The 10,626-nt window shown below is 34.7% G+C and overlaps 1 pseudogene; it reads left to right on the top strand.

Annotated features, from left to right (window-relative positions):
* Positions 1-7,571: 7,571 nt before the first annotated feature.
* LOC145243612 (5S ribosomal RNA) lies at positions 7,572-7,690 on the top strand (annotated as a pseudogene).
* Positions 7,691-10,626: the final 2,936 nt, after the last annotated feature.

Below are 10,626 nucleotides of genomic sequence, written 5' to 3' on the forward strand. Positions count from 1 at the left end.
TTGTGTTTTATCGATCCTTGCTTTGATATGGTTGGTTCTTATCGAGTTATCTTGTGCTGCAGTTATTAAAGATTCAGTTTCTCGGTTAATATGTCCTTTTTGCATCCATGTCCAGGTGTTTTCGTTATTCCCATCTTTTGTCATTCTTATGAATCTTTCGTGGAGTTGTTTCTCTTCCCATTTCTCGTTTCTCGTTTTGTCTTTTGTCTCTCTGTTTTCTGTTTTCTTGGTTTTTTCTGTGTCTCTCGCTGCCATAATTATCCTTTCAGTGTTTTGCATTATGTATTTTTCTAGTTCTTTTTTTTGTGTCCTCCACAGTCTTTTATACAGATCAGTCCTCTCCCGCCGTCTCTCCTTTTCACGTAGAGTCTGTCAATATCGTCCTTTGGGTGTAGTGCATTATGCATGGTCATGAGTTTCCTGGTTTTCTGGCCGAGCTGCCTCAGTTCTTCTTTTGTCCATCCTATAAACGGTCCAGAGTATCTTACTAGTGACACTGCCCATGTATTTATACCTTTTATTAGGTTTCTGCTATATAATTCCGTTTCCAGGAGTTTTCTTGTTCTCCTGAGGTATTCCTTTTCAATTTTCTCTTTCATTTCTGTTGCTCTGATGGTGTCCGCTTCCAGAACTCCCAAGTATTGATAGTCGTCTTGTTCTTCTAGTGCCCTCATTTCTGTTTGGTTCCATGCCTTCTGTCGTTTCCAGTTTTCCCTTTCTTATAACTAGTACTGCACACTTTTCCATTCCAATACTATTATTATTTTATTTTATTTTATTTTCACTCCAAACAAGGCATAATACCATTTGGAACATAAGAAAGAAATAACTGGGATTTTATCCAACAGGGAAGTGTGGGGCGTTGTGCAGTGATGTGTCGGTTCACATTACATTCAAACGTCGGCTGGTTAGTACAGTTAAGAAAGTAGGAAACGGAGAGAATTCTAAAATCTAACAGTCCAAGGGGGGAAAAAGCTGTTAGAGTATAAGGTTTTCCGGCATCTATGGACATCAACGGTGAAAGGGTAAGATTTTGTGGCTTGTTGAGTTCGTTAGGAGTTAGTAAATTAAGGGGCACAAATGCTATGAGTTCATCAGAGCACATTATATTAAAGTACTTGTCAAACAAGCACAGGAATGAAACATTGTGGCGATAGAAGAGAGGTTGGACCTTGACCAGCAGTGTGGAACTTATTAGGTTTGAGACTCTTTTTTGGATCCTGTCTGTGAGAGAGGGACTAGTTGTAGGTGCACCAGCCCAGATGTGACAATAATACTTCTTGCATGGAAGAATTGTGACTTTGTAAAAATCTAGGATGCTCTTTGGTGTGATAAATTTTCTAACACCAGCAGCAGCCTTGAAATTGTCCTTAATGTATTTGTTTCAATTCCGGTTTCCTGTGAATGTTAAGCCAAGGAGTTTGAAAAATGAGCTTTAATGTAGGGTGTTATTTGTCATGACGATCAATGGTTGATTTGTTTGTTGTTGTTAAATAATTTTTTTCTGCGTTTAGACAGTTTCTATTTTGTTTCTATTAATTAGTATTAGTTTATTTAAAATTTATAGTTTTTTCTCAAACATAATCTACACGGGTCGTCTAAATATAAGGATGCACTGCCCCATCTTACTATTTCTATTCTACTTTAGGTAGCAGCCCACTTTCTTTAATATCCTTGTAATGGCTCGATAATGATATATACTATACCTATGTTTAATGTAATTTATATTTTTGTTATCGATGTTAGTAAGTAGTTAGGTAGTAATATAAACAAAATTGTAAAATGTAAATACATAATTAGTCTTGTAACGTTACCCAACACATTGTAGCCTCACTCGCAAAGTACAGATAAAATTGTCGCCCTAGAGAGATCCCCTATCCTACTTCCTCACAACAGTTGTGGCAATTGCCTCGATGTATTTGTTCCAATTCATGATGTCTGTGAATGTTAACCTTAGGAGCTTGAGGGAAGTACTTTCAGACAATGTATCATTAGCCATGCTAATCAGTGGTTTAAAAAATTTCTTGTAATTATTAAAGGAAATAAGCTTAGTCTTGGCAGCTACGGTTCCATTCCACTAAAGACTGGGGGCCTTCCTTTAGAGTTTTAACTATATATGTACTAGCAGGGAAACCGACCTTGCCCGGGATTGAATGATGATCAACGAATATTTCACACTCCTATATTTTTATTGTCATCAAAATCCGTGAAATCGCCCGGGAGGATGCTTCACATACCTCCATGCACTAACTTAATCTAAAAAATATGTTATTCTACATTGCATCCTATATTGTATCTTTATAAAATTATTTTATATAAACTTCTTTCCAGTTAACGAAAAAAAACCTTTGAGATATTTACGTGCAGAATTTGGACCTACAGACCACGTCATGCAAAATAGAAAAAAAAAATAAAGAAACACGTAAATTTTCAAGTCTTATAAAATTCTTTTTAGTGAAAGAAATTTACGCACGGAGTTTGAACCTAAAGAACAAACCCACAGTAGAATTTTCACGGCCCGTTGTTCTATCATTGTTGATAAGCGACGACATGGAAAACATGGCTTTACCCATGATAGATACATTAAAATAACGGTTACGATTATCGATTATCGGTAATTATCAGGGAGTATTCTTAGACAAAACTGAACTAAGATCATTCCCAGACTTATGCACTAAAGTTCTGTAAATTTTAAAGAAAATCTGTTCAGCCGTTTCGGAATCTATAAGGAACGAACTCACACACACACAGACAAAGTTATATATATATATGTGTGTGTGTGTGTGTGTGTGTGTGTGTGTGTGTGTGTGTGTGTGTAATGAAGATCAGAAAACCATCGGTAACATCAGTTCCGAATCCCCAAAAAATGGATTAATACTTGGTCGCTTATGTTGGCCTCTCTTCAGCCTCCTAAGATATATATGAATTACGATGTAAAAAAAAAAAAAACTGTGATATTACAATCTCCGATCTTATTTTTATTTTTGCGATTCCTTTTTATGTTCAATATTGAGTTTTTTTTTTCAATGTAAACAAACCCTTACTGAGCTGTCCTCTTAAATAATTAAACCCTACCAAAGTTCCACCATTGCGATGTTGTCTCACACTCTAGCCGACACTTATTTACCTTTATCCTCGAATGGTCCTCGGGTCTTGATTAATGGCGATCTACTAGTAAAAAAGAGAAAAAAAAGAAGACAAAGAAAGAGGGGAAAGTAATACATCCAAGATAATCGGGCGAATAATGAGAGGAAGAAGGGCAGAAGAAAATGATTAAAAGAGAAAAGAGAAAAGACGAAAGAAACAACAAATATATATATATATAACAAATAAGAGAAAAAACCGGATTAGAAGGCAAAAGAATGATAAAACTGAAATAAGAAAGAAAGAGAAAACAGACAAAAAACAGCAAAAGGGGGAAAATTAAAGCAAAACAAAAATATATATAGGAAGTAAAAATGAAAAAATGAATAAAAACAAAACATGTTTTAAATGCCATAATGTAAACCTTTTTTATCCCGGGGACGGCAGTTAATATATGTGCATCTAACAAAATAGTCGATTGTGCAAGAAACCGCGCGCGCGCGCGCGTGTGTGTGTGTGTGTGTGTGTGACAGAGAAAGAGAGAGAGAAAGAGAGAAAGAGAGAGAGAGAGAGAGAGAGAGAGAGAGAGAGAGAGAGAAAAGGGTGAATCATGTAAACAGAGGACTCTTTTGTAAGAAATAAACCGTGGAAAACCAGACGAACTTTTCCCTATCGACTCATTTTCCTTTTTTATTTCATTTTTATTTTTAAAATTAAGCAACGAAAAAAAAAAAGCCTGCCAAACTGTTCCGCTTTTAATGCTAAAACTCTCACGGCCCGTGGCTTTCCCATCTGTCGGCTGATTCAAGATGGCCTCGTTCCCGACCCTTCCAACAGCACGCAATTATTATGTTCGATCTCACCCAGCTTCTATTTGTTTATAAAAGTCAAAAGAAAAAAAAGAAAAAGAAAAAAGAAAATAATAAAACATAACCACAAAAGAGTTCCTCTCTCTCTCTCTCTCTCTCTCTCTCTCTCTCTCTCTCTCTCTCTCTCTCTCTCTCTCTCTCTCCATATATATATATATGTTTCACCCAACTCATCAGTGTGACTAGATTCTCAGTAACTGTCCTCTACTCCTGGATCACGAGTATATATATATATATATATATATATATATATATATATATATATATATATATATATATATATATATATATATATATATATATATATATATATATATATATATATGTATACTCTTCTGAATAGTTTTTATTTAACAATCAGTTGTTATGGAAACGTGAGATTGTAAAGTTTACAAAATATTACTGGCGGTAATATTCTATAAGATCCCATCTAAACAAGAATTGCTCGATATGCAAGATAGAGCAAATAAATTAAATTATGATTCAATGAATGTATGTATGCGTGTGTGTGTGTGTGTGTGTGCGTTAATCATTTACTTGAAACGTTAATCCGTTTATATATACCAATCGTATTCAATAATTAAAAAAGCTTATACATTAAAAAATCATATAAAGTTTGTAAAAGAGTCCAATATATATATATATATATATATATATATATATATATATATATATATATATATATATATATAAGCATTTAAAAAAGAAATGTTTAAATTTCAACAATATTTCTCGCCGTTAACGTTAGCCAAACGGAGTATGTCCTTGCTAATGAATGCTTGTTACCAGGTTCGTATCTATCGACTGGTGCTAATCTTGACACCCTGCACTGATGATCTCCGGGGGTAGGGGGGGTGAAACACTAGTGTATGTAGGTAGTTAATAATTATTATAGTAAATATATAGTAATATATATATATATATATATATCAAATTTTAGTCATTCAATGAATTTAAAAATTTATGACGTGAAATGTTTGAATTTTAAATCAAAAGATTTTTATTATTCTATGTAAGACAAAGCATACATTTGAAATATTATAACTTGTTATCCTATAGGATTTCGATGTCTACCATCTCTTCAGAGGAGAAAATATTAGCAAATAGTTATAATGGTTTACACCTTATTTGCTAAAATCAGTGAGACATGGAAAATCAACAATTAAAAGTTGTTTAAGTATTTAAATGTCATAGAGTGAGGGAAGTTAATGAAAATGATATAAAAATTCACATCCTATTGCATGGTAAAATCCGAAGTGAATGTCTTTGATAGCAGTGTTGTAAAAATACGGTTTGGATCATTTTACTGTTTCATAGCTCATCAGTGCAAAACCCGATCGCCCAAGTGACAGTCGGAGCTTCTAACCGTTGCGCTATACGGCTGCTGCTATGCGGGCAATGAATTACAATGTTTTGACATTGTCCAAATACCGAAGCTCAATTTGTTTACACAAAGAGCATACATTATATATGTATATATTATATATACGAGGGGCGTGCAATAAGTAATGCCCCTCACTCATTTCCCACAGGAGTAGAGCAACGAAACTTGGCACAGTTATTAGTCTTTCTCTACATAGGAACCACCCAGAGTTATGCATTTCTTCCATCGTTTGATGCAGCTCTGGAGACCGTTTTTGTAGAACACCCCAGGTTGGTCCTCCAACCACGACGTGACTTCAAAAATCAAGGCTGCATCATATGGGAAACGCTTTCTTTTCAAAAACAACTTCATGGATGGGAAGAGATGAAAGTCAGAGGGTGCAAGTCAGGAGAGTAGGGAGGATGGGGAAGGATTTCATAACCACACACCAGTGCTTCTGATCTGGCGAATGCTAGTTGTGGACCGGAGCGTTGTCCTGCAGGAGGAAGGTACCTTTGCTGATCTTGCCCCGCCTCTTGATTTTGATAGCTTCCCTTAATTTCCTCAAAAGTGAAGCATAATAGGCTCCTGTAATTGTGGTACCCTTTGCCAGGAAATCTGTCATCACTACTCCGTCCTGGTCCTAGAAGACTGTGAGCATGACCTTGCCAGCGGAGGACTGCACCCTTACCTTCTTTGGAGGTGGTGAGTCCAAGTGCTTCCACTGCATTGACTGGGCTTTGGTCTCTTGATCATTGTGATGGACCCAGTTTTCATCCTGTGTAATCAGTCTTTTGATAAACTTTGACTCATCTTCTTGCCACATTTCCAAATTCATCCTCGAGCACTCGACGCATTCTCGCTTCTGGAATGGTGTGAGCAATCTGGGAATTCATCTGGCAGGCACCTTATGCATATACAAATGGTCATGAATGATAGTTTCCACAGACTCTGCACTAATCTTGATATTTTGGGCTATTTGGCGAATAGTAATGCGCTGATCTTCCAAAATGGCATCCTCAACGTGACGGACAGATGCCTCATCAATGGCAGAAGGGGGGCGACCAGGTTTGGGAGCTGTTTCCACAGACTTCCGGCCATGTTTGAATTCACGATGCCAGCGTTTTACAAGGCCATATAATGGGGTATTATCACCATAAGTTTCTTTCATTTCATCAAAAGTCTCCTGTGATGTACGTCCTTTCAAATACAAAAACCGGATCACTGCTCAACATTCAACAGGCTCAATTTCACACCTGACTCAGTTCAAACACCTGTAAAACAGAAACCACAATTAGTTCAGAGCTGTAATTTGCCACATAACCCGTAGAGATATAAATCATTGCACATGCAAAATTTCAGCGAGATCAGACTACTGGAAGTGGGTCAGAGACATTACTTATTGCACGCCCGTCGTATGCAGATAGATATTACTGTATATATATATATATATATATATATATATATATATATATATATATATAGGTATATGTATATATATGTATATACATATAAATATATATAGCTATATGTATGTATGTATATATATATAATGTGTGTATATAGATAGATAGATAGATAGATAGATAGATAGATAGATAGATTCTTTTTAAGCTGACTCTGGGATATTCTGAATCTACATTATTCAGTGTATTTGGATAAGCATATTTCATTTTGATCAAGGGGTAACAGAAAAGAAATATGGAATTTGCATTTATGACGAACATCTATAAAAAGGGAATACAAATGTTTACTTTATTTCATTCAATTTATAACTTAAATGTTATAGAAACTAGGAAGTAAGAACAGAAACAGCAATATGGGATTCAGGATTTGGCCAAGGGTGCGTGAGGATGGCTATTTCTTCACAGATAAATGCCAGGTATATCTCGAGGAGATTAATGACAATAGTTTTATCGAAAGTTGTTTCAACAAATTTAACTGTACATACTCGTACGCTATCAATGTTGCGCACATCCATGCAGCCCATCCAAATTATTAAATATTATAAAATGTAAAAAAGAAAAACAGAATAGAGAAGGTAATACGTTTTTATGAGTTGGGAGCAGAGAAACATTGTTCTGCTAGTGACGTAAAAAATAGATCGATGATTGCTATTATTATTTAATCGTAATTCCCAGTATTACGTTTTTTTTGCCCTCTTTTTCTAATGAAAGCAGTTCTTTGTTGAACAATAAAGTCATTATTCTGTTATTCCCAAAGCAAATAATTCATAATAACTCATTGAACTGTTTCAATACGGCATAATCACGTTGACACACCGGTTCCCGTCAGATCACCAAAGTTAAGCAACGTTGAGCCTGGTCATTACTAAAATGGGTGACCAATTTGGGAAGTCCAGGTGCTGTATGTAGGAGGACGTCGACACCTCCCTGCAAAAAGTTGCAAGAACCTAACGTCGTCATCCCCCCTAACGGGGATATACATGCGACTGGGGACCGCTTGTGAATTTCATACTCCCATGAAACTTCCTCTTTCGGAGGAAACCGGTTAAACCCTTAATAGGGTTGGTGCTGACTGCACACACACACACACACACACACACACACACACACATTGAACTGTTTAACTTGGTAGGTGAACAAGAAATCGATGTAAAACACTATTTACTATAAACTAGTCATCTAAACATATAGATCGAATAATCCCAGAATGCCCCTATTTATTTGACGAGAATACTTTTAACAACAAAAAATAAATGAAGACGATAGTTTGTGTTTAAAACAAAATCTTATTTTCAATCGATTTAACCAATTCTAATTTTTATATCACATTAATATTTTTTATTTCTCATAAATAGTGGAAGACGGTGGGGGGGGACTTTCACACTTACACTCAGACGTTCTTATACCTCTACCCAAATTGTAATATAGTCCATATGAGTGTGTGGGAAAATATCGGCAGCGAAGATATCTGGTGTGCGAAAAGATTAGTCGCAGCAGTAGCTGAAAAAGGCGTGTATGCTATTAAGAAGTGTGCACGAGAAGAAACAAGAAAAAAATGGACGTGTAAAGTCGAAGGCGAGAAATGTCTGACTAATACCAGCGTGCAGTCAGAAGAAAGAGAAATGATAAAATAGACTTGTGGTAGAGATTTTTAAGCGGTGTCGAACGTAACGGTAATAAATGCTTACATTAAAAAGGAGACAAATGCCGGGTTTTTATTTATTTCCTTTGTGTTTTTGTAACTACAGCGTTACAAAATCACCAGATACTAATTTTATAAGATATTTTTTTTTTCTTATTTAACTGGTAGTAAACTACATCCAGGTTTGAAATTATTATCAAAAACAAAATCTGAACAGGTCTAGATTAATAATTTAACGTTTCATTAACAGATTCAAGAAAAACATCTTTCGTTCCACTTCATAAATAAACATTTATAAATTAAAACTCTGATTGATATTATTATTACACTTAACGCATGTATATCCATAGATCATGGTTTCATCATCATCATCATCATCATCATCATTTTTATTATTATTATTATTATTATTATTATTATTATTATTATTATCATTGTTATTATTATTATTATTATGATAATAATAATAATAATAATAATAATAATAATAATAATAATACAGTTCTTTAGATTTGTTTTTATGGTTTACTTTGTAGATTTCACTTAATAAAAAGACAATAATTAGCTAAATTCCTGTTTAAGATTGTTATTACACTTCAAAATATATTCGTTCACATTACTTAATAAATAGAAAATTGGAAACTATATTAAACCTCGAGATTATGATTACGATGAAAAACAATTTAAACAGATCTATATTAATAAAATACAGTCTCATTTATATACATTGTTTTCATATTCAGATTTAATTTGTTCACTATAACTAATTAAACAATATGTAAAACTTTACTGCGGTCGGAGATTACTATTACGATGCTTTGAAATTTGTACACGAATGTATACATATTAAAACAACATTACCTCTATAAAATAAGTTATCGTTTCACAATGTGTTCCACTAAATAATTTATATAAAAACAACAAATAAACAAAGGGAGCTAAATTAGTAGTATAAGACAACCGAGTAAGGCCAGGCAGATACTTTTATACAAGTGAGTCACCACTTATCAAGGCCTGACGGCCACTCAGGGATAAGGGTTGATGAGTGTAAGCTGATTAGTGAGACAACAACATAATAATCGGTAATGGTGAAAATTTAGGTAGAATTAAATTATTTAAGAGGACGATTCACAGAAGCTAGTTCACACTGGACTTGAAAACAAACATGTGGTAGTATATATATATATATATATATATATATATATATATATATATATATATATATATATATATATAATTTACCATGTCTGTCTGTCTGAGGTCTAAATACCCTATATATCAAGTTTCAAATTTGTAGACCAAAAATTGACTATCAATTTTTAGTCTACAGATTTAAAACTTTTTTTAATTGAGTGTCACCACTTATCAAGGCTCAAATTCCACTCGAGGATAAGAGTCAATGAATGTAAGGTGGTGGTGCAGTAATTGTGTGGTGTAAGTTGGGTAGAATTTGATTATTTAAGGGGTCGGATTAACAAGAACTTGTTTACATTGGATTTGAAAGGTGCCATGTTGTATTGAACCGGGAAGCAGGCCAGTGGAACAGTGTTCCACAGATGGGTAGTTCTGGGAAAGAAGCTTTTTTTCATGAGATCTGCATTTAGATTTAGGCTCAGAGGGTGGAAAACGTTCATTGTAAGTGTAGGTAGTCGAATGTTTTTTTGTGGAAGTTTTGCAAGGGGAGACATAAATTATTCAGTCGAGCACTTGCAAGCTCGCAATGTCTCTTCTGTGTGAAAGAGATTACAGGGAACAGAAAAAGGTATCATTTACTAGGTTTTGAAACCGGTTTTAAACTCTATCAAGGCTGGATATAGTTCACTAAGAAGCTCCTGCTTAGGTGTGGAAACAGTACTGCATTATAGGGCGTACCTGGTTCGTATACAATAGAAGATCGCACCGGCAGTTAAAAACCTATTGGAGCAGTAGAGTGATCTAACTATTTTTCCTGGAGGATGTTTCTACTTCTTCCTTGGCGTTAAATAAGTAATGGTTAAGTTCAAGTTTAAAAGCCTTTCTTCGTTTAAGCTAGTGATCTATTTTTCTCTCCGTTTCGTTAATTACCGTGTTTGAATCTGGTAAAGCAATCTTGAACAGTTCTCTCAGCTATAGCGTTTTATCCATATTTGGCACGAATATCCTTGGTTACTTCACAGGCTTTTTGACCTTGATTAAAGGCGAAAAGAAAACAATCCATATGAT

The sequence above is a fragment of the Euprymna scolopes genome, chromosome 2 (genome assembly GCF_053919585.1).
Source record: "Euprymna scolopes isolate OS-2025 chromosome 2, ASM5391958v1, whole genome shotgun sequence".
In the NCBI taxonomy this organism is placed as follows: Eukaryota; Metazoa; Mollusca; class Cephalopoda; order Sepiida; family Sepiolidae; genus Euprymna; species Euprymna scolopes.